This window comes from Enhydra lutris, unplaced genomic scaffold, assembly GCF_002288905.1.
Source record: "Enhydra lutris kenyoni isolate GAN:26980312 unplaced genomic scaffold, ASM228890v2 scaffoldscaffold20, whole genome shotgun sequence".
Lineage (NCBI taxonomy): Eukaryota > Metazoa > Chordata > Mammalia > Carnivora > Mustelidae > Enhydra > Enhydra lutris.
In genome coordinates, this window is record NW_019154104.1 from 3,538,793 (window position 1) to 3,566,361 (window position 27,569).

Below are 27,569 nucleotides of genomic sequence, written 5' to 3' on the forward strand. Positions count from 1 at the left end.
CAGAGCTGGGGTCAGGCAGGGAAGAGGTGTTCTCACTTACGGTCTCTCACACAGTTGCAGTCAGATGTCAGCTGAAGCTGCCATCATCTGAGGGCTCAACGGGGCTGGGTGTCCACAGTGGTACCCTCACACACATGGCTCGGGGTTGACATGGGCAGCTTGTGGGAAGCCCAGCTGGGGATGGGATGGGGAACCCCTCTAGCATCACTTGGACTTCTCAGAACACAGCGGGTGTTCACGCAGGAGCCCAAACAAGAGTCCCAGGAGACGCAGACAAAAGCTGCAAGGCCTCTTGTGATCGGGTCTTGAAAGTCTAGAATATCTCCTCTGCCACACTCCGATGGTCAAGAAAGCCATTAAGGCCAGCCCAGATTCACAAAGAGGGAATGTGATTGGTAAGCAACAAGGTCACACGGCAGAAGAGCCCATGGGACAGGAGATACAGCTTTCCAAAGATGGCCACAACAATCAGTTACACCCACCAAGTACCACGTACCGTTCCAGGCACTTGGGTGGTTCAGACAGATGGTCTAGACAAGCTAACTCCCAGGAGCAGCATGGTGAGGCGTCCCAAGCCAGAATTTGGGGAAACCAGCATTGCAGATGGTAATGCTTCCCACCGAGACCCTGGCTCCTGATCACAGGGCAAAAGGGTTGGGTGGAGATGCAAAACCTGAAGGTCAAACTGAGTGAAAGACTTGGTGCTTTTTTAGTGAAACTAAAAATGGGAAACAACCTGGGTCTCTTCTAATTCCTTCAGTCTCCCCTCCCACTTCCCATTCCACTCCCATGCATGGCAGACATGGCTAGCTGTCCTCCAAAGACTGGGGCTCTCTCTTCCAGGGCAGGGCAGTCGCTGAGAAGTCACTGTCTAGCCAAGGACCCCTCCCAGGCTCCCCTGCATTAGGTGGGGCATGAAACCAGCCCTCTCTGATGGAAGTAATGCATGCCCTCCCAGATCACGGTCGCCAAGCATCAGGTGTGTTTATGACACCCCTCTCTTTCCCCATCCACTGGATGAATGTGTAAGACTCTGTGCCCCATTGAGATGGGGCCAGAGACCACACAAGATGCTCACCAACCAGGGCCATAGCCCAGCGCATTACGTAGTGAGAAGTAAACCTTTACTATGCTAAGAAACTGAGTTAGGAGTGTCTGGTACGCTAGCTAGCTGGCATCCTAATACCCCCCCCACCCCCAGCCACAGCCAACTCAAGCTTCCTGAAACAGGAACAGTCGTTTTCCCTGGCAGACCCAGTGCCCAAACCACTTCTGTAAAAAAGCGCTGGCAGGCCGTTCAGCCAAGTGAGCGCAGTGACGCACAGGTTCCAGAAGGTTCCTGGGGCTCGCAGGGGAGCCCTTGGCCCTGTCAGAAACAGGGTACAGGGTACAGCCATGGAGGAGGTTTTATGATTCTTGTGACTGTTCTCAAGTTTACGGTGGCGAAGAGATAAAGGTTCAGGAAACATTTCCAGAAGATACGCGGTCAGGTCTGAAGGGGAAAATGAACTCGAAGAAGAAGAACCATGTTTTTAACCAGGGGCGGGGTTAAAATTAAGGCAAAAAGTGTTCAGAGTGTTTAAAAATATCTCCAACGTAATGAAGGCTGACAAGCTGATGAGACCGAGTGGGAGGCTGGGAACCGGGTCCCGTTCGACAGCACTGTGCCCTCTCTGCTCGGGGGAAGGCTGCCGTGGGCGAGATGGCATGGGCACGCCTCGGCGGACCGAGAGAAATGTTGTCCCTTTGGTGGAAGGGGAGGCTGGGGGGGGGGGGTGGTTGGACACTGCCATCCTAGGCTTGGAGACCAGCGGGGACAGCAGTGGGGACACCTGGCTGGGGAGATGGGGGCCCAAGGGAAGCAGAGGTGATGCATGATTCTGCAGAGGGCATGGGAGGGACAGAACACTAAAATACCGTCTGCAGAGGGACCAGCTGGCCTCAGACCAACAGAGCAGAAGAGCGAGCTAAGAAACCAAATAAACAAGCTGCAAGGACGCCTGGGACAGCCGGGAAGCAGGAGCCTGGGGGCGAGGGGAGTTGGAGCAGCAGGTGCGGGAGCCCAGGGAAGACACAGGAAATGAAAGTGTGCTGATGAGGCAGGGCGCCCCTGGGGCAGGCAGGCTTCTGGGGTTCAGCACAGGGGCGTGGTGTCTCCCATGAGCAGCAGCAGACCGACCTGGGCTAGGTCATCACCCCTCCTGCCCTTCTGAATGCCAGTTTCCAGGTCCTCGCAGGCAGGACTTTCTGGGGATAGGAGAGGGAGAAGGCCAAGCCATAAGGGGGTGCCCAGGGGTCTCCCTCCCCCATCCCAGGCGCTGGGTTTCCAGGAGCTGAGCCCTCACTGGTGAGGCAGCGCCGGGATCTCTCTTTTGTGGCAGCAAGTCCAGGGGCAGAGCAACATTGGGAACCAGACCTGGTTCAGATCCCAGCTAAGCCACTTACCAGGTGATATGCCAAAGTACCTCGGTTCACCTCTAAAATGGGCCTCACAGCCCCTGTGCTTGAGTTGAATGTTTCATAAGAGAACACAGGGGAAGCGCGCCTGGGTGGTTCAGTAGGTTAAGTCTCTGCCTTCAGCTCAGGTCATGGTCTCAGAGTCCTTGGATAGAGCCCTGCATCGGTTCTCTGCTCAGCGGGGAGCCTGCCTCTCTGCATTCTTGTGATCTCTCTCTGTGTCAAATAAATAAAATCTTTAAAAAGAGAGAGAGAGAGAACACAGGGGAAATGTCCAAGTGTAAGGAGTGCTCCAGAAAGGTTTTCTTCCAGGAGTGGGGTAGAGAGAAAGGCTGGATTTTCCTTAACTTATAAGATGGGAAAGGTCACAGGGACGTAGGAATAGAGAGAACAGTACCGTGCGCGGTCACGCAGCCAGCCCCCCAACTTAACAGCTACCCACGCCTCAGGACAATATAGTCTCATCTCCTGAGCCCCTCCCCCCCAACCCTGCCGCCTCCCCAATTCCCCACCCAGTTTATTATGAAGAAGATTCCAGTTAGTATCATACTTCTACCATAAATGTTCTAGTGCATAGATCTAAAATAAGTTGCTTTTTTAAAGGAAACTCAACAGAAAATCTGGATAGAGTCCCCAAGAGCCAGGTACAAGCTGGCCAGAGGCAGGCAGGGAGGCTCCTGAGCCCCAGTTTTGGTCTGGGGTCACCACGGGGTCTGAAACTTTTGCCCCAGATACCTGTGCATTGCCGGCCTGGAACTGGGACCAGCCACTCCCCATGAGCAGGTGGACAAGGATCCCTCTGATGTTCCCTTTTCCTCAGTACTGGAAGGGGAAGGGGAGGCACCCCATCCCTGCCCACCATTACAAGAGGGTGGGGCTGCCTGGACTACCAGCCCAAGCCCAGCCCTGAGGGTGGGTGTCCCCGGCGGGGCCTTCTCCAGATGAAAGCAAAGTCAGAAACAGGCCATCAGAAGCTTCAAAGAACCCAGGAGGACATAGCGGGGAACGCTGCCTAGGAGACGGCAGCCACCAAACCACAGACCTTACCAGTGACTCTGGGTGGGGGACACCCAGCTCCCATGATGGGGACAACCTCCAGACCTAAATGTCACACACACAAGTCCTTCTGAGGCCTAAGTCTTTATCAGGCAACAACAGAGGAAAATGGTATAGGAATGGGGCACCAAAGGAGGGGGGAGGCAGGGCTGGGCATATCAACCTCAGGTGAGGGCAATAAAGGGGTGCACGGTCCATACAGTCTAACAATAGGGATGGCAACTCTTCGAAAGAATTAAATATGGTATTAGCCATTGGCTCCTGCAATTTCACTTCTGGGCAGAAGAGAAAGCAGGGACTCACGCCGATACCGCACACCCCTGTCCAAGGCAGCGCAATTCAGAACCACCAAGACAGAAGCCCCCGCCCCCGCCATGTCCACCCATGAATGGGTAAACCCCATGCGGCGAAGGCACACAGCAGAAGGCCACTCAGCCTCTTGAGAAGGGATGACGGACTGATCCTTGCTATGACACAGACGAACCCTGACCTTGAGGATGCCACGCTCAGGGAAATAAAGCCAGTCCTCAAAAGACACATACTATGATTCCACGGCCATGAGGTATCTGGAGTCCTCAAATTCAGACCCAGAGGAGAGCGGTAGTTGCCAGGGGCTGGCGTCAGGGGGACAGGGAGCTACTGTTTACAGGGAACGGAATTTCAATCTGGGAAGAGAAGCAGGATCCGGAGATGGGAGGGGGCAGTGGGTGCCCAGCAATGTGATCGTACTTAACACGGCTGAACTGTGCACTGAAAAATAGTCAAAATAGTAAGTTTTAGGTTAGATGTATTTCCCAAGATAAAAAAAAAAATCACAGAAGTTGGACTCTTCATGGTTCACACTGGTCAGCAATTTTTTTTAAGGATTTTATTTGTATGAGAAAGAGAGAGAGAGAGAGAGAGAGCATGTGTGCACAGGCAGGGGGAGGGGCAGAGGGCGGGGGAAAAGCAGACTCCCCACCGAGCCTGGAGCCTGACCCAGGACTTGATCCCAGGACCCTGAACACTACATCAAAAACTAATGATGTACTATACATAGGCTAATTGAATGTAATAAAAAAATTAAAAATAAATAAAACAAAAGTTTACAAATATCCCAGGACTCTGGAGTCATGACCTGAGCTGAAAGCAGATGCTTAACAGACTGAGCCACCTAGGCACCCCTCGACCAGCAATTGATAAAAGTGCTCAGTGATAAAAGTGCATCAGTGATAAAAGTGCTCCTCTCCCGAGGCCCACCAACCCCCTGTGCCTGCCCGTTACCTCAGAGCCCCTCAGCTCCTGCTGTCCTGTTTCCTCCCTTCATGAAACCCTGGAGGGCAGTGGGAGGCTGGCGGAGGCGGGGTTCCCGGACAGGGGCTGGACGTGAGAGCAAAGTTTACTGCGGGAGCCTCTTGAACGTCAAGACAGAAGCACGTTTGTGCTCACAGGCATCTTTGAGGACACAATTTTACAGTCCTAGAAGCCCCCTCCCCCTGCCTCCAGTTCTCTTCCAAGAACCACCCGGAATTTCAACACAAGGAACAGACAGAACCTCAGTGGCAATGTCACAGTCCAGCAGCCCAGGCTGGGAACAAGCAAATCATTCCGCCCCCAAATTCTGGTTCTGCTCAGATAATCTGTTTATACGGTAAACAGGGATTAATGGAAATATCTAACAAACTCTTGCGTAGGATGGGCATGTTGCTGAAGACCACGTTCTTCTGTTTTGCTAGTTAAACTGCCTTTCTCAGTGTGGGGTGTCCGGAGGCGGGGCGGGGAGGGTGAGAGGAGAATGAGGTTGGCTGTAAATAACACGAACTCTGGTTAACAGCAGGTACCATGTAGCATTTGCGAACTCTGCGCTAAAAGCTACTCTGTCCCCCCAAGAAAGTAGACTCTGGGGGCAGAGTCTTTCTTGCTTACAGTTGGACCCCAAGTGTCCTGCTGGTTTTAGGCACTCAGGGAAATTGCAGAAGGGAGAGTGTTAAGTGTTTTATGTGCATTCAGTTCATCTGTACAATGCCCTGGGGATGTGTGTCTGTTATGATCCCATTTTACAGCAGAGAAAACTAAGGCACGGAGAGCTTAAGTGACTTGCCAGGGTGATAGGAGTTGAGTCCAGGGCTACCTCTTCCCAACATCCCTCACTGACATTGCCACGATAGTCTACACAGAACATGACCTGGGGGTGTCACCTTGCCTCCCGAAGCATGCCTTCCTGCTGGGCTAGAAAAAGCTACTGGAAGGGAAAGACGAAACGGTTTTTGAGAAACATACCTACTTTTATGCTTCTAAGAATGGAGAGTTAGAATCTGAAAATTCCCTTCCTGAGGGATCCCATAGCTCTTTTAGATGCCCATGCCCCCAAATCTAGGCAGGGCCCAGCACCCTCACTAGACGGGTAGCTGCCTTGAAGCCATGGAGCACATGGGATCCCAGCACCCAGAGCCCAGCCATCTGGAAGCTTCTCCTTTTCCTAAAGCAGAGGCAGATACCCAGCCCCCTCTTCTCTCCCCAGGCATCCAGGGAGGTGGGACATCAAGTTCACCAAGAGCACAGAGGGCTGGGAGAAAGGGACATGGGATCGGCAGGCACCATCCTGGACACATCCTAATTCAGGCTAACCAGGAGTCGGATCCACACCCAGAGTGTGTGGTGTAACCTCACTGGGAACCCGGGACAAGGGCCCATCCCTGTCGCTGAGCAGCCTTGGGAGCCCAGCCATGGTTAGAAGCCTCAGATGTGCATCTAAAGGGGGCTGTGCGACCACAACCTGCTGAGCTCGTCTCCCCTGCTTGGCGAAAGGAGCTCCCCGGCAGACCCCTCTGCGGATTTTATAAGACACAGTGCCTGGGCGCTGGAAGGCGCGGTGTCTCAGCAGAGATGCTAAGAGTGGAGGCACCCTCATCCCAGCAGGTAGGAGCAATCAGGGAGTAACTGGAGCAGAGAGGCGGCAGCCTGCACCTACAAGCACCTGCTGGTTTTCAGGCATGGTTCTCAGTGTGGCTGGATGCTGCCTGGCTCAGGACACCTTAGCACATAGGAGCTACCCCAGCTGCACTGGCCCCTGGCATCGCAGATGGGGGGACGGAGGCTCAGAGAGGCTAAATCATGAAATCACACAGCCATCGCCAGCAAGAGCTGGAATCTGGCTGCCACGGGCTAGCCCCACCACCCGTGGTCCCTTAAATGCTCCTCTTCTACACAGCTCAGTTGGAGGCAGTCTTTAAACATCACACAGGGCTTGGGGGATGGAGATACACAGAGCCAGATGCCATTTTTTTGTTTGTTTGTTTTTTGCATCCTGCCAATGGGACACTTAGTAATCAACCCTCATAAACTGCCTTCTGAGCTCAAGGAGGAGGAATGGTCACCTGCCACGCCCCAGCTGGCAGGTTCATGTCCACTGCTGTCCCCATGACCCCAACAATGGAAAAATGCCCCCAGTGATGATAGCTCTTCCACCCCAAGGGCAGCCATTGCTAGGAGAGTGGCTGCCAGCCCTCTACCACTTGAGCCCCAAACGGCTTGAGCTCTCTTCCTTCCTTGGTCCCACTCTGGCCCATCTCTCTGCTATCTGAGCCTTTGCTCACCACAATCCCTCCTCCCGGGCTGCTCTTCTTGACCCCAGGAAACTGGCATTTAAAGCCTGTCTCCCAAGGCCTAGAACACCACTTCCTCCAGGAAGCCACCCAGGATTGACCTGCAGGGGTGCTGATCTTGCTGCCCTTTCCTAGAGCCCTGAGACCATCCGACTTGCCCGTCTACCTGATTTACAGCTGTCTGCTTGAAGGCAGGCTTTGCACCCAGTTTAACCTTACATCCCATATGGCCTCCCCCTGACGTACAGGCACAGAACAGGCCCTCAACGCACAGGCTGATGACATTTTAAAAATCAGCATTGACCGGAAAACCCCCTCTCCGTTCCATTTCCCTGAAAAACACAGCAGCTTAAAATGTGATCCTGCTATAGTGTACAACCTTCTCTCCAGTAGTGATTAATGCCGCCCTGAAATGCGAAGTAAATTTTAATTACAGGAGCAAGGCTAAAACCTCTGCCTGCCGAGGCCTGTCATTTTCCTTTCTTATGCTGATAATTTCCAGTGTTCCTTTCCCCCAGGGGCCCTGCCCCAGCCACCAGGCGCTTCTGAGGAACCGCAGGATGTGTTTCATGCTTGAGTTGGGGGCTAAAAACAAAAAACAAAAAACAAAAAAAACACCAGACGAGTCAGACAGAAATATTCACAATGCCCAAGTGGAAATCAAAAATTCATTTTGCTTGGCGTTGCCTCAGTTCATATCTCAACCGAAGTCAGGCTGGAGTCTTTAAGTGGTTTGCTCCTGACAAATTCTGGCTTACATTTCAGAGTTGCTCCCTGCCTGCCCCCCTGCAGTTGTGAGAAGGGGCTGGCCAGGCACAGCTCTGCCCCCCACCCCCCACCTCCGAAAATGTTCGCATGGGCGTGGATGAAGAGGGTGCAGTGGTAGACCCCCCGGGCACAAGCACTGGGCATCTGGGTGCCTGGGAAGTGGTCCTCATCTTCTGTATCCCCTTTATTCATTCACAAACACTGTTGTGTGTGGGGTGCCTTGCTGGGGTAGAGGAGCACCTCTCACCACTGATAGGGCCTCTGCCCTGGGGCGGCTCCCCAGGTCTGTCAGGGGAGGCCAGGCAGGAAACACACAGTCCTGGGCAGGAGCCACGCAGCCCTCGGGGATTTCAGCAGAGCAGTCATGGGAGAGGAGAAGGCGGTTCTGCCGCCTGGAGCGCTGACAGGCGGTGCTGCCAAAGAGGGGAGATGGCATTGGGCCTCAGAGGCTATGTGGTGGATGGGTGGGTGGGTGTCTGGAGAAGGGCGGCATTCCAGGAGCGGAACAGAGTGTGCAAAGTCTCCCACACTCTGGACATTCTGTCTCACGTCCTGGCCCCCGTGTCACTTCCATAACCAAGTCCCATTTGCCTTGGTGCCCCCCAGGGTTGATGCAAGGAGGGTCGTGGGAGAGGGGATACAGAATGAGGCTAGCCAGCAGGGTGGGGGGCACACAGAGGGTCTCGCATGGCAAGCTTTTAGCTCGGGCCAGACCTTCAGTAAATGTGAGGTCTCTCTCCCTGCCATGAGGACCTGCAGGGTCTTTGCGGGTGAGAGTGACAAGACCTATCTGCTGGTTATGCAGATAACTGTGATGGCTTGTGGGAGGGAGGCGGGCAGAATACTGCAACAGGCCGGACCAGGTGCAGGGCGTCAGGCTGCGGAGGAGGTCTAAGTCAGAGGTGTCAGGAAACCCGAGCTGAGAGACATGAATTGTTGGCCTCTCACTGCTAGTGAATGAAGAGACTTTCTGATTGAGCTCAATGCCCTTTGTCCGCCCCCCACCCCACCCCCACAACCAGGCTCAGTGTCCTGGAAGAGACGCACTTCCTGCGTCTGCCACTGGAGGGCAGAGCGCGCAAGGCAGGATCCTTAGAGTCAACAGCATCCAGAAACCCCAGGGCCACTTGGAGGGCACAGGGTTCTCTAAGAATTGCTCTGGGACTGATTTTACAAGACTGACCGATTCCTGTTTCCCCCTAGGGTCCGTGCATGACGTCCTGAGGAGGTAGCTCGAACCTGCGTCCCATACCTGCTATGACAACAATCGATGGCAAGTTATGCTTTGCTTCCCTCATTTCTGCTTCTGTCTACCTGCTAGGTTGTTGGGGGGATGAAAGGGTTGTGGGAGATAGTGTATCTAAGAGAGCCTCACCTGGGGCCTTCATAGTAGGAACAGATGGGGAAACGGAGGCTCAGAGAGGCTGATTTGGTAAGTTAGAGCTAGCAAGTTGTAGAGCCAAGTTGGTCTGGGTTTGGAACCAGAAGGTTTCTTTCTTTCTTTCTTTCTTCCTTCTTTCTTTCTTTCTTCCTTCCTTCCTTCCTTCCTTCTTTCTTTCTTTCTTTCTTTCTTTCCTTCTTTCCTTCCTTCCTTCCTTCCTTCCTTCCTTTCCTCCCTTTCTTCCATCCATCTACTTACGTATCTACCTGCCTGCCTATCTATCACAAGTCAGAATATTTAAACCACTGTACCAGAAACATTGAAAAAAATATATAAGTCCCCCCTTTAAAATTTAGTATTTCTGGTTACAGGAGAGGATGTGTTCACTATAGAAATTTTCAAACTATAAAACCACCATAAAGAAGAAAATGAACCTCCTAGCCATCCTTCAACCCAGAGATTACCACTCAACTTTTGGCCTAGCTCTTCATACATTGTTCTAGTAGACGTATTGGACCCCAAATTAAAATTGTGCATATCTATTTGGTAACTTACCTCACTTCTCTTTCCTTGAGGAATAACCCTAGAGCAAATCTGAAAACAGACTGGCCTGTTGAGAGGCTTACCCCTGTAATACGTTGATAGGTAGATTTCCGTACCAGCATCATCTCTGTCCTCCTGTGTCAGGCCTTGCAAGAGGCCTCAGAGGGACACACAGTCCTTGGGCCTGTGCTCAGGGGGCTTACAAATGCCAAAGATGCGCATTCAACACTATTTATTTTCAGGAAGCCTTGGTGGGTGCTTCCCACGTGCCAGGCCTGGGGATCCAGCAGCAAACAGGATAATGAGACTCTCAGGGCTTACTGTTAAGAGCAGAGTGGCCGGCACTAAGGAAACAGAGTAATTATAGCTGCTCCAGCTGGGAAGGTTGGTAGGATAGGGATTAGCTGGAGAGAGGGTGATTTGAGACCGGAAAAGTCTGAGAAGGCTTCTCGGAGGAGGTGACATTTTAGCTGAGTCCTGAATAGAGTCCACAGGTCCTGCCCTATCAAGGCCCAGGTGGAGTGTTCCAGAAGAAGGAATAGTAAGTGGGAAGGTTCTGAAGCAGGAAGAGGTTTAGAGGGCTCGAAACCAGTGGAGAGTTTCAGCTAGGGAGCTGACTGATACACTTCAAATAATAGACAAGATGGTAGATCTACATTGAGGTAGTAAGGCAGAACATTTTAAGAACTTCTGTGCATTTTCCAATAGCCTATGCTGGGTTCTGTATGGACTTCCGAGCGGTGGAGAACCACAGAATACACGTGCCTGCCTAACCCAGGGGCTCTTGGCCTTAGAATCCACTGGGGAGGTTTAAAAATCTGGGTGCCCAGGCCACACACCCAATGAGTACTTCAGAATTTGGGGGGCACCTGGGCAATTCTTAATTTTTGAAAGCTCCCCAGGTGATTCCAATATGCAGGCCTTGTTGAGAGTCACTGGCCTAAAAGGTTAAAAACAGAGCAAAATCATGTTACGAAATAACTGAAGAACTTCAATGCCCCAGAAACCCCAACTGAAAATTCTTTATGTGCCCATCAGGGCGTGTTTTGGGGCTCCAGTGGGCATCTCCTCCATCTCCCTCATGGGGCCACCCACCTTCTCCCTCCCCCATCCCACGGCTGCTGTTTTTGACTGAACCCTCATAACAGGCCCCAGAGAAAGGAACCACCCCCTTCTCCACAGGAGACACTGAGGCTGAGAAAGGCCACCTCTCTTGCCCCCCCCCACCGCCAGTCACCGGCTCACCAGTGGCAGCACCTGGATGGAGCCTTGGGCCCCTGACACCCCCACCACCAGGTCTCCAGGCCCAGCCCAGCCTGGTGTCACTTGGGAACAGCCCGGCCTACAGGCTGCCTTCCAGGTGACGTGTGTCCCTGGGTGGGAGCCCCAAGTTCCTTCTGGGGATGATGAGATGCACCTGCCTCAAAAGCAGAGTTCCCCCTCCTATCCCCTACCCCAAGCAGCGATCCACAGGGGGCCCCAAGGTGGCCAGGCTTTTAGCAAAGCAGTGCCTCCTGCTGACTTGTCCAGAGTGGCCCCATCGGTGCAGGGCAGGGCGTGAAAACAAAAACCACAGGTTCCCGGGATCCAGGCTGCTGACAACATCTGCCTGGATTCCCGAAGGTCACTCTGCCACGGACACCCACCCTGCCCCTAGCAGAGGGCCATCTTGCCCTTCTCGAAGCCACATGTGGCTCCAAGGAGGTGCGGAGGCAGAAAGCAGCCTTCTGTGCACAGAGTACTGCCTGGGGCCAGGAAATGAGACCAAGGGCTGGCCCCCCTCCTCTGTAACTGACCAAGGCCCAGGAATTAGGAAGGATAAGCTGGCATGGTTGGCCACTTCCTAGGAAACTCAGCCTGGCCCTTAGAGCTTAAAATTCCCCTGCAAGACCTCTTGCAAAGGGAGACAGAGGGTCGCAGTGGGATTTAAGGTGCCCTGACCTCGGACTGTGGAATTCGCCCCGAGCTCCCAGTCGCTGCCAACCCGTTCCGCCTTCAGTAGCAGAGGACCCACATTTTGGCAAGGGTTTGCGTCCCCCTGCCTCCAGGGTCTGTGTGCTCCCATCCTATGTGGGCACAATTTCAGGCCACGGGAATGCAGCAAAAGGGGGTGAGGGCCATTCCCTCCAGCATTTGCTGGTGGGACCAAGGAGGAGCTGGACCCCAGTAGTGCCATGTGACCCAGCTTCCGGGGAGAGCTTCAGGGAATACACGGCAGGGCAAAGGTGGGCAGTGGGGAGTGGGGGAGCCCACCAGACAGAGCAGACAGTGCCGAAGGCTTGAGGTTGTGCAGACTGGGGGAGGAATCTTCAGCTGATGGGCTGGTTTGAGCACAGGCAGGAAGCGGTAGAGTGTTCCCAGAACGGAAAGGTCAGTGTGGTTGAAGCACAGCGTGATGGGGACGTGGTGGGAAATGGGGTTGTGCAGTAGGAATGTGGGTTTCAAGCATGACTGCTAGCCTGTGGGAATGAGCCCAAGCCCTGTCCAACTAGGCAGCTACCAAGACAGCATAGGTGGCAAACAGGTCAGCCTCCCTCCAGAGTTCCTTTGCCATCAGGCAAGGGCTCACAGGCCTTGGATGGGAAGAGATGAGAAGAGGGAGACCCTAGGAAAGAGAAGAGAGTAGGGGTGTCCCAGTTTCCCCAACCTGACCCAGACTCAGGATTGATCCACTTCCTCCTAGATGATTCCAGCAGCCCCCACCATGCCCTCGTCCCCCGCCATGCCCCTGTCCCCCAGGCCTGCCCCCACAACCAGGGAGGAGATGGGTTTGGGGCCTCCCCTTTACCTTTAGTCTCTGAACAGAACCTCTGAGAATAGTGCCAACATCCCTCTTTGGAACCTTCTCGCCCAAGTGAACTCACTGGGCCCTGTGGACCCCCCAATAGGCCAGGCTGACAGCCGCCCCCCTTTACAGACCAAGAACTGGGGACCTGCCCAAGAGAAGTTCTCAGATTCAAGATCCACTTCTGGCTGTTTCCCTTCTCCACTCATGAAACCAGAAGACTTTTAATTCCCTTAGAAATCATGCTAGCCGCAGTACTAGGCATCCTCTCTCCAGGATACCACTTTGCTCCATTTTTAATAAAGTCATTTATTTCATTGCTTTCATTACTACAATTCATTAAAATTAAAATCTCCCATTCAAAAGACACCAGTAAGAGGGAAAATGGAATACAGTCCATATCTGACAAAAGGACTTTTTTGGAAACAAATCAGAAAAGAATCTTGTAGAAAACTAGACAAAGACACATCACGGGGCGGGGGGGAAAGGATATCCAAACAGCCATTATGTGTTTAATATAAGAAAGTGCTCAGAACCATTCATCTCCAGGGATGCAGGTGAAATTCACAAGATACTAGAATTGAAATGTTGGTCGAGACATGAAGTACCGAGAAGCCCCGTACATTCTGGAAGCCACATGAAGCGGTAGACTGGAAAACTATCCAGCCATAGATACAAAAGACATCCAAGCACATTCCCAGGACCCAGCAATTCTATCCCTTCATATGAACAAAAACAAAAGCCCGGTTCCCCCAAAAAGCAACTATGAGAAGCTCGCTGCAGCATTATTCCAAATAGCTCCTAACAACCTAAATGTTCATTGATGGTTGAATGGGTGAACCAAGGCATCACCTATCTACTCATTCCATGGAATCTGACAAAGCAATGGGAAAAAAAAAATCAACTTTTGCTCCCCACAATGACATGGAGGAATCTCTAACAATGGTGTGGGAAGTCTGCCAGGTGTGGGTCCCCACACCCCCGAGATCACACTTGACTGTGTGTTGGACAGACCCCCGCTGGTCCAGACTCAAACCTTTCACCCCAACTCTCCCCCCTTCTAAGTAGGATACTAATATTCTCCTTCCCCCAAGCTAGAGACCTGGGATAACCACTGACCCCCCTCCCTTCTCCTCTTCCAGAAGGCAGACCAGCTACAAATTTACCTCCCGCCTCTAACCCATCTCCCACCGCCCCCAAGCCTCACCATCCAGCCCCACCTCATGGCTTAAAGCAACGTGACAACTGGCCCATTGCCACACTGCTCTCCTGTCACCGTGGGCCTCCCAAGGCAGCTAAGTGCCCAGCCCCGCCCCCTGCAACAGCTCTACACCGCTTGACAGTCTCCCCCCTCCCCTGCATTCATGCTTTTCCATCAACTTGGAACACCCTTCCAGTCTGTCTTCTACCTGCTGACTGCCACTTTCTTATCTCTGCACTCCATCTCAGGCAGCACCTCCCTCCAACACTTAGTCCTTAGAAAAGTGGGTGTAATTTCTCTGTTTTGAGGTCTGCCCCCTTGCCCACTACATTCTAGGCACCTGGTGAGCAAGGACCATGGCACAAGGCTCCCAGACAAGAAGATGCCCTGGGTAATGTTGGTTCATCTACATAAAACGTACTTGGTCCCCTTTGGCCTTCATCAGGAAGCCTAGACACGTGTTGCTGTCCTGGCTGACTGACAGGCAGTTAAGGAAACAGACTGTGGAGTGAGTCCCAAGTTCACATCTTCGGCAGTTGTGGGCACCGGACAAGACCCTCATGGATCTCACTTGTTTCATGCATGAGAGGGGAAGTGCCTCCATGGCTGTTGTGATAATTCACGAGGCAGGCAGGGATGGTCCCCTTGTGGGGAATTTCTCAGGGCATCATCAACCCATCCTTCTGACAGGTCAATCAGCAGAGGGATCTTCTCTGCGTGACTGATGTCCTGGGCCACCTTGTTCTTGTTCTCCAGGGCTTCCTGGGCATAGCAGGCTGCCATTGCTCCCCAGATGCCAGGAAGGGCCCTTGTGACCAGGAAGGTCTCTGAGCTTGCTACCAATTCCCTGGGAGGCAGTTGGGGACCACAGACATAGATTTTGATCCCAGGAACCCCCAGACTCTCCTGGCACCTGAGCCAAAGCAGGTTTACCCAGCTGATCCTGGTGTATCGCCTGGGAAACTCCCATGCCCAGTGTGGGTCGGGTATGCCTGGCACCAATCAGCAGGAGCTGGACAGGTATGGGCCCACCCCACACCTGGCAAAGGGCTTTCAGGGTCTTGGTCGGCTCCAGCCCAGCCTCCTGATGCTCTGCGCATCAACGGATCCCCGAGGAAAGGAAATCCAGGTGCCTTCTAAGTGCCCCCAAGGATCTGCGTGGTCTGAGAACGTGGACAGAGACAGGGAGTTGCTCGAGCATACACCTGCCTGTGATCTCGTCACCCAGAAGACAAGACGTCCTAGAGTTTGGGGAAGGGACACACTCCAGCTGGCAGCCTGAACCCATTCATGGCTGACCTTCAGAGCTCAGTCTCCTCGGGGACCCTGTGAAGGAGGCACTCTGTTTTACAGAGAAGGGAAATAGGGCTCAGAGAGGTTAACTGACTTACCTGACATCACACAGCTTGGAGAAGTCAGGGTTTGAACCTGCACCCCCTGCCTCCGGAGTCTGTTCTCTTCCCCACTGCTCCAGACTGCCTCCTATGCCACTCCACCTACAGAGCCTCCCTAACTCACTTGCTTTCATGCCAAGTAGAATAGTAAGTACTTTGCAAGAACCCAAACTGTCTCACTCTCTTCAAATGGAGCAAAACACAGAGACATAAAATTAGCCATTTTAAAGCACACAATTTGCTGGCACTTGGCGTGTTTGCAACATTGTCAACCCCCCCTCTATGGGTTTGCCTATCATGGACATTCCGCACAATGGAATCCTACAATACGGGCCTTTTCTCACTTGGCATCACATTTTCCAGGTTCCTCTATGGCATAGCATGCCCTCTGTTCCTCTTCACAGTTGAGTAACACTTCACTGTATGGACGTACCACAGTTCGCTACCCATTCGTCAGGGCACGAGCGTACCAGTGGTGTCCATCTTCCGGCTTTTATGAAGAGTATCATTTTGAATATTTGTGGACAAGTTTCTGTTTGAGCACTTGCGATCCATGACCTTGGGCAGCTACTGGGTTACATGATAATTCTAGGTTCACCTTAGGATCCTCCAAATGGTTCTCCAAATACCATTTTGGATTCCCATCAGCAGTGTACAAGGGTCCCATTTCTCTGCAGGTTCACCAAAACATTTTTTTTTTTAAAGTCCCAGCCAGCCCAGGGGGTTCAAAGTGGTGTCACCCACACTTTCTTTTGATCAAGCATGAACACACTGTATTCTAGTGCTCGGCAGACTGATGGCAGTCTGGGGCTCAAGGACATTTCATCCTACCAAATCCAATCCCTAGGAAGGACTTTGGTAAAAAGTTGTAACTCGTTGAGGAGAATATAATCATTGGTTTCATTTCTCTCATTTCCGTGGCCTTATTCTCAGAAGATCTGGGGGAGGGAGGGGGGTTTGTAATCTCATTTCTAATCAGATTTGGGTTGTTAGGAATCCACGGACTGGCAGGCAACAAAAAAAAAGTATTCTATAATCTGTTGACATTTTGTTACCCAGAGGACTCCAAAACACATGTGCATTTCAAAATTCAATAAAACCAAAAGATAGGAGCAAATGTTTAAAGAGAATTAAAGATCTATTAACAAAAATAGGGCAAGCCAGCAAATTGCAAAACATTGCATCCAATGTTTAAAGGTCCCCTAACTCTGGGTAATGGGATCTTGAGATGTCCTATTTTTTAAGGCTCGATATATTGAGAGCACAAATTTTAAAATTCAGACTCAACCTTCGAATGTTGAGCATAATGAGAAAATGCGGCCAGAGCCAGCGTTGTAGAGAGTCATGGAAGAGAAGGTGGAGCTGGGGCATTGTTGCAAGAGACACCTCTGTCCAGAATGCCTGCGTCCTCTGCACACTGAGAACAAGGTCCTTGGTGCCAACCCAATGGGCACCAAGCTGTGAGAGTAGCCTTGCGGTTGGGAAGACACCTGCCCAAAAAAGCTTCCATCTATGGAGATTAGCTTGTGATTTGATGCCACCTTCCAAGAAACCCATGGCAGAGTCAGGTTCTTTAAGATAGTCATGGGTTTGCTCCTGGACACTCATTCACTGCTTGATGAGCCTCTGAGCCTCCATCTTCTCTGTTCAGTGGGAACCACACCACCTGCTCCCCTGGAAGGGAATGGCACGTGGTGCTCCTCCCCTCAGAAGGGACCCAACTGACACCAGCACTCCCTCCTGGCCTTCTGGGTGTAAGCCCAGTGCTAAACAGGCGCAGCAGCCTTGCCTGGCTTGGGAAAGATGAGGTCAAAGTCACACATGGTCAAAAATCTTCCTGACCCTCCCTGAAACCACTCTTCCATCTTCAGGACCTGCACTCAAGGAAGAACAAAAGCAAAGAACTTTCTGGGCTTCTCTCTGCATTTTGTCTGGGACCTTCTTTTCACAGTGGAGGCTCCGGAGACCCAGGTCTAATATGAACAAAGAATAAAATCAGATTATCTCTCAGGTGCAATAATGGTGGTTATGTCATTTAAAAAAAATCTCTCAGAGACGCATGCTGAATTATTTATGAATGCTATCTCGTATAAAGAATTTGCCTCAAGATAATGCTGTAGGAAGAGGTGAAAGGAAGGAGTATTGATGAGACTCCGGGACTGGCTGTGAATCTGAGTGATGGATATGTTGAGGTTTATACTATTATCTCTGATTTTTACATATTTTTGAAATTCTCCATAAAATTTTTTTTTTTTTAAATAAATGATTGGAGCACCTGGGTGGCTCAGTTGTTAAGCCTCTGCCTTCAGCTCGGATCATGATCTCAGGGTTCTGAGATCGAGCCCCACATCAGGCTCCCTGCTCAGTGGGGAGCCTGCTTCTCCCTCTGCCTCTCCCCATCCTCATGCTCTCTCTCGCTATCTCTGTCCCTCTCTCTCAAATAAATAAAATTTTTAAAAAGAAAATAAGAAAAGACTAAGCACGGTTAAACACATACAAACACAGAGCTAAGTGAAGGGTATTTTTCACAGAGTTCACTGTCCCCATCCTAAAAGTCCACCGGGTATGGAGACAGATGTCTCCCCTACCTTGTTCTCAGGGGTGCATTTTTCTGATCTATGATAGAACAAGAGAAAGAATAACTATCGCAGAGCCTAAGAACACTTGCTTTTGGGATTTGGTAAGTGACTGCAGAGTTTACCTGGGGGGGCAAATGAGGCAAGGTGGGGTGGGGGGTGTCACAGGCCCCTGGATGGAGGTCAGAGTACCCTGGGCACTCCTCTCCACTCACTGTATGGACCCAGACAAGGCACTTCTCCACTCAGGGCCTCATTCAATGCCAAGTGTCTATTTTTCTTAAAAACTACCATGACCCCTCTCTTCCCTAGGACTTGACCAGGTACAAATGTGATGTGATGGGCGATGTGTCCCCACATCTCTGAAACCTGATGGTCAACATCATCCCTACTCTACAGATGGGAAAAGCAAGTTCAGAAAGGCCAAGAGCTTGATGAAGGTCTAAGGGACTGAGCCAGATCCTCTGATTCTGGAAGCCTAGGCACACTTCGCTGCAACATACAAACTCTAGGACACTTGATTTCAGGATACTGTTGCATCCCAGCTCAGCAAGAGGACGTCTCCAACAGAGCCAGGTGTGCATGCCTGCAGCCCTCATGTGCATGGGTCTTTCAATTTGTAAAAGAAGTCCCTGCTCATTGGCTGCCTACCCTACCCTCTCTCTCTTTCCCTCTCAGGTACACCCAGGACTGAGCACCATGGACCCTGTGCACTCCTCATTCTCGTGTCAGCCTCAGGTTGTTGGTCACAAATACGTGTGGGCAGTTGGCTGCTCAAGGTCAGAGCCAGCCAGGTCATGGGCTCCCTGAACTCTGCTGTTCTCATTTATTCAGTGGTGGGAGGTGGGTCTGTCTGGTGAGATGCACACACTCTGAGACGGTCACGGGGCGGACAGGAAACCTACACATACGGAGGACCCCTCTCCCTGTGATGACTCTCTCCTGCCCCCCATTACTGATTCATGCCAGCACACCTGGGCATACACCCCAAACCTTGCCCCCACATCAAGATACTGCTCAGAACCCTGAGAGCCTGCTCTGGCTACCACAGGCTGGAACTTTTATTTTATTATTATCTTTTTATTTATAGAAACACCATTGCCTGTGTGTCCCTCCATGTCATCCTTATACCCCAGATCCTTGGATTCTGGAACTGCTCTTTCTGTTGTGGATTCACACAGCCCTGGACTGTGATGCTCTGGGGGGGTGGAGTGACCAGGACCCCTGAAATGTACATTTTATGAGACACAGTGTGGGTTCAGAGTGTGTGCCTGCAAATCCACTGAGATGGAGATGCAGAAGGGACCTTGTAGGTCTGCAAATGTTTTTATTCTAACTTCAAGTTTGATTAGACCACTCCGTAAGGCAGAGAATTCCAGCCAGAATAACTTTCAGGATTTCCAGGACATTCCTCTGTGGCCTTCCAGTGTCCAGGGCCGTTGGCAAAAAGTCAGAAGCCTCTCTGGGTCTCGGTCTTTTGTAAGTGACCTCTTTCTTCCTCATTTAGGAAACTTTTAGACATTTTTTCCAATACCAGGGACAAGTTCACAATGACAAGCCTTAGTGAGGCCCTTTTCATCCGTTCTGCTGAAGACCTAAATGTACTTTTCATCTGGAAATTCAGTTCCAAGAAGTGCTCTTGAATTAATCCTCTCTTTCTAGAATGTTACTCTGACGTTTGACCTTCTGATCTCATTCTCTAATTTTATTACTTTTTTTCTGTTTTCTGTTTATAAGAAAAATCATATTTTATTCAGAGAGGTATTTTCAAACAATGTTTCTCAAACAAATAAGTGAATGAACATAATCAGAGCCATTAGTGCATGAACATCATTCACAGAAAAACAGGTGTATCTTGGAGAGTCAGAGAAATTCATACCACTGCAAGGATAGGAATTGCCTTCCTGCCTGTGTGGTAGGCAGGACAGAAATTAGGACCTCCATCCTCCCAGCAAAGAGACTGAAATCCACAGAGGTCAAAAGACTTTTCCAAAGTCACACAGCTGAGTCATGCAGCTGATTCAGGCATCTTCTGTCTAAAATTTCTTTTTGTTCTATATCTGGGAGTCTTTCTCAATTTTCTCTGTTAATAATTTTCTGAGTTCTTCACCTCTCTTGTATGTAAATCTATGGGTTCTCTTTTATAACTTACTTAGAGACTTTTCAAATCTAAAAAGAAGTTTAAAGAATACAATGATGGAACATTCTCCAGGACAGATCACATGCCACAAAACAAGTTTCAATAAATTTAAGGAGATTTAACTGGGTGTCAGGCATCTCTTCTAACCACAAGGGTATAAAACTACAAGGAAAAAACTGGGAAAAGCACAAACATGTGGAGGCTAAATAACATGCTACTAAGAAATCAAGGGGTCAGCAACAACAACAAAACAATCAAAGAGGAAATTTAAAATTACCCGGAGAGAAATAAAAATATAAACAATAGTTCAAAATCTTTGGGATGCCAGCAAAAGCAGTTCCAAGAGAAAAGTTTATAGGAACATAGGCCCACCTCAAGAAACAAAGAAAAATCTCAAATCCACAATCTAAACATACACATAAAGGAACAAGGAAAATAAAAGTCCAAAGTCATGGAACAAATAATAAATATTGGAGTAGAAACAAATGAAAGACTCTAAAAATACAATAGAAAAGAGCAACGAAAACAAGAATTGGTTCTCGGAAAAGACAAACATTAATAAACTCATCAAGAGTTATAGACTCTATATAGAGTAACAGACTAATCAAGAAAGAAGGTCTCAAATAAAATGAGAAATGAAAGAGAAGTAACAATTGATACCACAAACTACAAAGGGTGACAAGAGACTACCATGAAAAAATTACATGCCAACAAATTGGATAAGCTAGAAGAAATGGGTCCATTCCTAGAAACATACAATCTTCAAAGACTAAATCAGGAAAAAGTAGAAACTCTGAACAGACCAATTACTAGTAATGAAGTCGAATTGGTAATCGAAAAATTCCCAACAAACAGCTGTCCAGGACCAGATGGATTCACAGGTGAATCTTACCAAACATTTAATCCTATCCTTCTCAAACTATTCAAAAGATACAAGAGAAAGGAAAACTTCCAAAGTCATTCTACAAGGTCAGCATTATCCTGATTCCAAAACCAGAAAAAGATACCACAAAAACAAAAACAAGTACAGGCCAATATCTCTAATGAACATAGTTGCAAAATCCTCAAAAAAAATTTGGCAAATCATTTTTTTATTAAAGATTTTATTTATTTATTTGACAGAGAGAGATCACAAGTAGGCAGAGAGGCAGGCAGAGAGAGAGGAGGAAGCAGGCTCCCTGCCAAGCATAGAGTCCAATGCGGGGCTCGATCCCAGGACCCTGAGATCATGACCTGAACCGAAGGCAGAGGCTTAACCCACCGAGCCACCCAGGTGCCCCGGCAAATCATTTTCAACAACACATTAAAAGAATCATTTACCATGATCAAGTGGGATTTATTCCAGGGATGCAAGGATGGTTTAATACTCACCAATCAATCAATCACCACATTAACAAAATGACAGATAAAAACTACATGATCATCTCAATTGATACAGAAAAAGCATTTGACAAAATTTAACATCCATTCATGATAAAAAGCTCTATGTGGGTTTAGAGGGAACATACCTCAACATAAATGAAGGTTATATAGGATAAACCCACAGCTAACATCATACTCATTGCTAAACTAAAAGCTTTCCTCTAAGATCAGGAACAAGACAAGAATGTCCACTCTTACCACTTTTATTCAATATAGTACTGGATGTCCTAGCCACAGCACTCACACAAGAAAGAAAAGGCATCTCAATTGGCAAGAAAGAAATCTGTCACCGTTTGCAGATGACATGATACTATATATAGAAAACTCTGAGAAAAATCTCTTAGAATACATGAATTCAGTAAAGTTGCAGGATATAAAAAATCTATTATATTTCCATATGCTAATAATGAACAAAAAGAAAACATTTAAAGATCCCAATTGCATCAAAAATAAAAAGAATCTAATACCTAAGAATAAATTCAATCAAGGAATAAATTTAACTCAAACTCTAAGACACTAATGAAAAAAACTGAAATACAAATAAATGGAAATAAATAAATAAATGGAAATACAAATAAATGGAAAGATATACCACACTCAGAGACTGGAAAAATGTTGTCAAAATGTCTGTACTACCCAAAGTAATCTGCATGTTCAATGCAATTCCTATCAAATTTGCAATAGCATTTTTCACAGAAACAGAACAGTCCTAAAATTTGTACAGAACCACAAAATACCCCAAATAGCCAAGTCAATCTTAAAGAGAACAAAGCTACAGTTATCACAATCCGAGATTTCAAGCAATGCTACAAAGCTAGAGTAAAACAGTACGGTATGGCATGAAAAATTTATACACAGATCAATAGAACAGAATAAATGGCCCAGAAATAAATCCACACACACATGGTCAATTAATCTATGGCAAAGGAAGCAAGAATATGCAATCAGGATAAGCACTTTCTTACACCACACAGAAATAGAACTCTAAATTAATTCAAGACTTAGATGTAAGGCCAGAAACCATAAAACTCCTAGAAGCAAACATAGACAGTAATCTCTCAGACATAAACCTTAGCAACTTTTTTCTGGATCTGTCTCCTCAGACAAGGAAAACAAATGCTAAAACAAACTACTGGGACTACATGAAACCGAAAAGCTTTTGCACAGTGAAAGAAACAATCAACAAAATGTAAAGGCAACCTACTGAATGGAAGAAGACATTTGCAAATGATATAACTGATAAGGGGCTAATATCCAAAATACATAAAGAACTCACAAACTTGACACCAAATAATGCCAAATTATCCAATTATAAAACTGCAGAGAACCTGAATAGACATTTTTCCTATGAAGACTTATAGATAGCCAATAGATACATGGAAAGATGCTTAATATCACCCAAATGCAAATCAAAACAACAATGAGATATCACCTTATACCGTCAGAATGTCTAATACCAAAAAGACAGGAAATTATAAGGGTGAGCAAGGATGTAGAGAAAAAAGAACCCTCGTGTACTGTTGGTGGGAATGTAAGTTGGTGTAGCTACTATGGAGGTTCTTCAAAAAATTAAAAATAGAAATACCATATGATCTGGGAATTCTACTGCTGGGTATTTACTCAAAGAAAACAAGAACACTAGTTTGGAAAGATATAAGCATCCTTACGTTTACTGCAGCATTATTTACAATAGCCAAGATATGAAAGCAACCTAAGCGCCCACCAATAGATGAATGGATAAAAAAGATGTAGTATATACAAACAATGGAATATTATTCAGCCATAAAAAAAGCAAAATCTTGCCATTCAGGACAATGTGCATGGACCTAGTAGGTAAATGCTAAATAAACCAGAAAAGGACTTATATGGTTTTGCTTATATGTGGAATCTAAAAAAACAAATGATCAGACAAATAACAGTCTCATGAATTCAAAGAGCTGATGGTTGCTGGGTGTGTGGGGAGAACGACTAAAAGAGGTGAAGGGGATTAAGAGGTACAAATGTCCAGTTATAAAATAAGTAAGTCATGGGGATGCAAAATACAGCAAAGGGAATAAGTCGAGAATAATGTAATAGCTTTATAGGGTAGCAGATGGTTAACTACACTTACCATCATGAGCACAACACAATGTACAGAATTATGGAGTCCTTATGCTATATGTCTGAAACTAATAACCTTGTCAACTACACTTCAATAAGACAAAACATGTAAGGAATCCTCATGTACTCTTTACACCTACTAACCAGTTAATATTTGCCATATTCACTTTCTCTAGATCACACATTTGTGTTGCTAAACCCATTTAAAAGTAAATTGCTGAGATCATAAAATTCTGCCCTAAATACTTCAGGGCCTTTTCCCCTAGAACAAGGATCTTCTCCTCTATTCCAATGGGTCTCACCAAGGGCGATGTCAGCCCCTCCCCACCAAAGACATATTTGACAATGTCTGGAGACATTTTTGGTGGTCAAGGCTTAGGGGGAGCTACTGGTGTCTGGGGGGCAGAGACCAGGGAAGCTGCATAACATCCTACAATGCACAGGTCAACCTCCACCATAAATCATTATCTGGCCTAAAACATCAATGGGACCAAAGTTGAGAAACCCTGCTCCTACCCACAACACTACTATGACTATCAAGGAATTTCAACTTTTGATAGAACGTTATCTCATATATGGCTTAGATCCAGATTTCTACGGCAGTCCTCAAGATGTGTTCTGCAAATATTTTTTTCCCCCAGTTCTAGGTCCTACCACTGCATTTCGTGATCACATCTCCTTGGATCCAAGGGGGATCAACTCTTTTCTTCTTCTCATTCACATTTTTGAAGTCTCCACATCAGTTTCTTATATGCCACTCTCCATATGATGCATGGGTTTCCTCATGCTTATACCCACACTCAACATTTTGGGAAGAAAACAACATAGGTAATGCAGAGTCTGCTTTCATCCAGGGAACACAGGCCAACTCCTTCCCTGCATAGGTGGTTCCCTCCAAATTGTTTTCCTTCTGTTTGGTTTGCAAACTCAAGGCTCTCCTGAGATGTTGGGGGACTCCTGGCTGCCTGGGCTCACGTGAGAAGCATGAAGCATTGCCTGACTGAGGGCTTCAGTTATAGGGCTATTGGACTGTTGACCTCTGGAGGCCAGGGTCTTTTTTTTTTTTTTTTTCTTTTTGGAGATTCTTGTTTTAATTCAAGTGAAATTAACATACAATGTTTTATTAGTTTCAGGTGTACAGTATGATTCAGCAATTCTTTTTCTCAGTGCTCCTCAAGGTAAATAGTACTCTTAATCCCCTTCATCAATTTTATCCATCCCCCACCCCTCTCCCCTTTGGCACCCACCCCTTCATTCTCTGCATTTAAGAGTCTGGTTTTTTGTCTCTTTGTTTGTTTGTCCATTTGCTTTGGTTCTTAAATGTCACATACGAGTGAAATTATCTGGTATATGTCCTTCTCTGACTAACTTATTTCACTTAGCAGTATACTCTCTAGCTCCATCCATGTTGTTGCAAATGGCAAGATTTCATTCTTTCCTGTGGCTACTCTGAGTAATATTGTATTGTATATGCGATACTTAGGTGGGGTCCGATTCTTAGCTATTGTAAACAATGCTCCATTGTAAATGGGTGCATACAGCTCTTCAAATTAGTGTTTTCATCTTCTTTGGGACTATACCAAGATAAAAAGGTTTTGCACAACAAAGGAAACCATCAACAAAACAAAAAGGCAACCTACTCAATGGGAGAAGATATTTATTTGCAAATCATATATCCAAGAACGGGTTAATATCCAAAATATGGAGACAACTTCTAAACACCAAAAAAAAAAAAAAAAAAATTCTATTAAAAAATAGGCAAAGAACCCGAATAGGCATTTTTCCAAAGCAGACATCCAGATGGCCAGCAGACCCATGAAAATATGCTCAACATCGCTCATCATCAGGGAAATGCAAATTAAAACCACGATGACATATCACCTCACACCTGTCAGAATGGCTAAAATCAAAAGCATAAGAAACAACAAGTGCTGGCAAAGATGTGGAAAAAATAGAGGTCAGAGTCTTTAATGCTTCCTTTCAGACTGATAGAGTCTCCAGGGAAGAACTTTCCAGTCTCCTTTGAGTGGGTACAGAATCAGCCACCAGCTTTTGGGAAGCTGAGTTGGGGAGGACAGCTGTGGGTCTCCATCCAGCACACAAATCTCTTCTTAATCCCTCTTCTCCAAGGACCTTGTGTCATGCTTTCCAAAGAGGAAATTCTCATTTTTTGCCACAGTCGGGACAGGGTAGTCTGGCTCTCCTAAAATGGATGGGGGGTGGGGGGAGGGCACCAAACTGCTTGACTGCCCCAACCCTCCTGTTTTGGGTGGCATGTCTCACCAGCTTGCAAGACAACTTACTTACTGCTCACACTTCTGTTTTCCAGCTTCCAAAATGTTCATTTTCTCTTTCTTGTCTTTTTGAATTTTAGCTTTTCAAAAAACCTTTTTGGTGAATTCATAATGGCAAGGAGCCAAGGCCATGTGCATTTTCAATCCCCCACCTTTAATGGTGAGTCTGCCTCCTTCAATATTTAAGTAAGAGGTAGAGTCCCAAAAACCTCTACCATAGCGGATTCAGAGGAACTTCTCCCCAGAGGTCTCCAAAGACAGAGAAAACCACCATCCAGAACTCCAAAGAAAGGCAGGTGGCTGTCAGCTGTCCTCTCCAGGTCACCCGGGAGCATCAACGAACCTGCCCAGCAAAGGCATAGTGTGTCTCTCCTGGGAATATCACGTTAATAATTCCCTCCCCATTGGGCCTCAGACTCTGTCAAGTTAGCGGTTAACTTGTCGACTGCCACTCGTTTCTGTCTCGGGGTAAGGGACAATCCCAAAGGTGGTGGCTTCCTCGCCCTGTGGAACATTGGCATGTTCCGTATCTCACCCAGGAATCCGATTCCAGCATCCTTTCCCTAATAAGACAGCTCTCCTGGATCTTTCCTGGGGCGAGCTTTGTCATGCTGCGGGTTCCCTCATTAATGCGATAAATAAGTCTTCAACACATGCTTGCTGTCTCTTTGAGAATTAGATGTTTAACTTTTTCTAAAATATAATGGCAGCTCTCCCAGCGCCCAGCAAGCACTTGGTAGCTCCTGGATGTATAAATCCCCATCTCGAGCCACAGACAGCAGAGCGCCAGCAGAAACACTTGGTTGTACCCTGGATTTCTCATGATCAGCATCAAAGGACAGACCTCCCAGCCTCTGACTCAGCAAGGCCTGGGTGTGTCTTGTCCTTACTTCCGGTCACATCAGAAGGCATGGAGGGGACACATGAGGACTCCTCCCACATTTCCTGGATGGGATCCTATCCACCAGCTCCCTCGCCCCACTGCTGGGAATGTGTCACCTCAGAGCCTGTGATGGAAATGTGATGGAAAGTTCATTCCTCAACCAAAGTCAGGCAGGGGGTTTTTGAAGAGTGGGCAAGATGACCCTGAACCCAGACCAAGAGGTCTGAGTCTAGTCCCAGTGTGCTGCTCACCAGCTGGGTGACCCTGGGTCAGCTACTCAGGCTCTCTGAGCCTTGGTTTGAAAAAGAAGTGGAATTCATCACCCCTTCCTTATCTGCTCCAAGGTTGTTTACACTTGATCTTAGCCAAAAGGCAAAGAAGCGATTCCAAGGTTGTTCTGAACACCTAAAAAGATGATGCTTCTGCAAGCTCTCGGGAAAATATAAAGTGAGACTTATTATCACCACGATCCTCCTAACCCAGCCAACAGAGGGGTTATACTTGTTACGCCTAACGGTTTTTGTTTTTTGTTTTTTTTTTAAGATTTTGTTTATTTACCTGAGAGAACGAGAGTGGGAGAGTGAGAGAGCACACACACAGAGGGAGCGGGAGAAGCAGACTCCCTGTTGAGCAATGAGCCCAACGTGGGGCTCGATCCCAGGACCCCGGGATCATAACCTGAGCTGAAGGCAGACACTTAATCGACTGAGCCACCCAGATGCCCCTACTTAACTGATTTAAAGAGTTTTTAATATTTAGATACTGAAGAAATAAAAGGGATATAAATACCAGCTTTGGCTTTGAGGACCTTCACCCGTGACTCACCCACTGTCACCTAAACCCAAGTCTGAAATCAGACAAGGTTTTGGGCTTGTTTTTTTTTTTTTTTTTTTTTTTTTCAAGAGAGAGAACGGCGGGGTGGGGGGCAGAGGGAGTGGGATAAAGAATCTTAAGCAGACTCCATGCCCGGTGCTGAGCCCAATGT

General features: G+C 48.1%; 1 protein-coding gene across 2 annotated transcripts in view; it reads right to left on the reverse strand.

Annotated features, from left to right (window-relative positions):
* The window catches only part of LOC111148647 (solute carrier family 24 member 4), a 161,472-nt gene that overhangs the window by 88,765 nt on the left and 45,138 nt on the right, over positions 1-27,569 (reverse strand). The window lies entirely within an intron of this gene.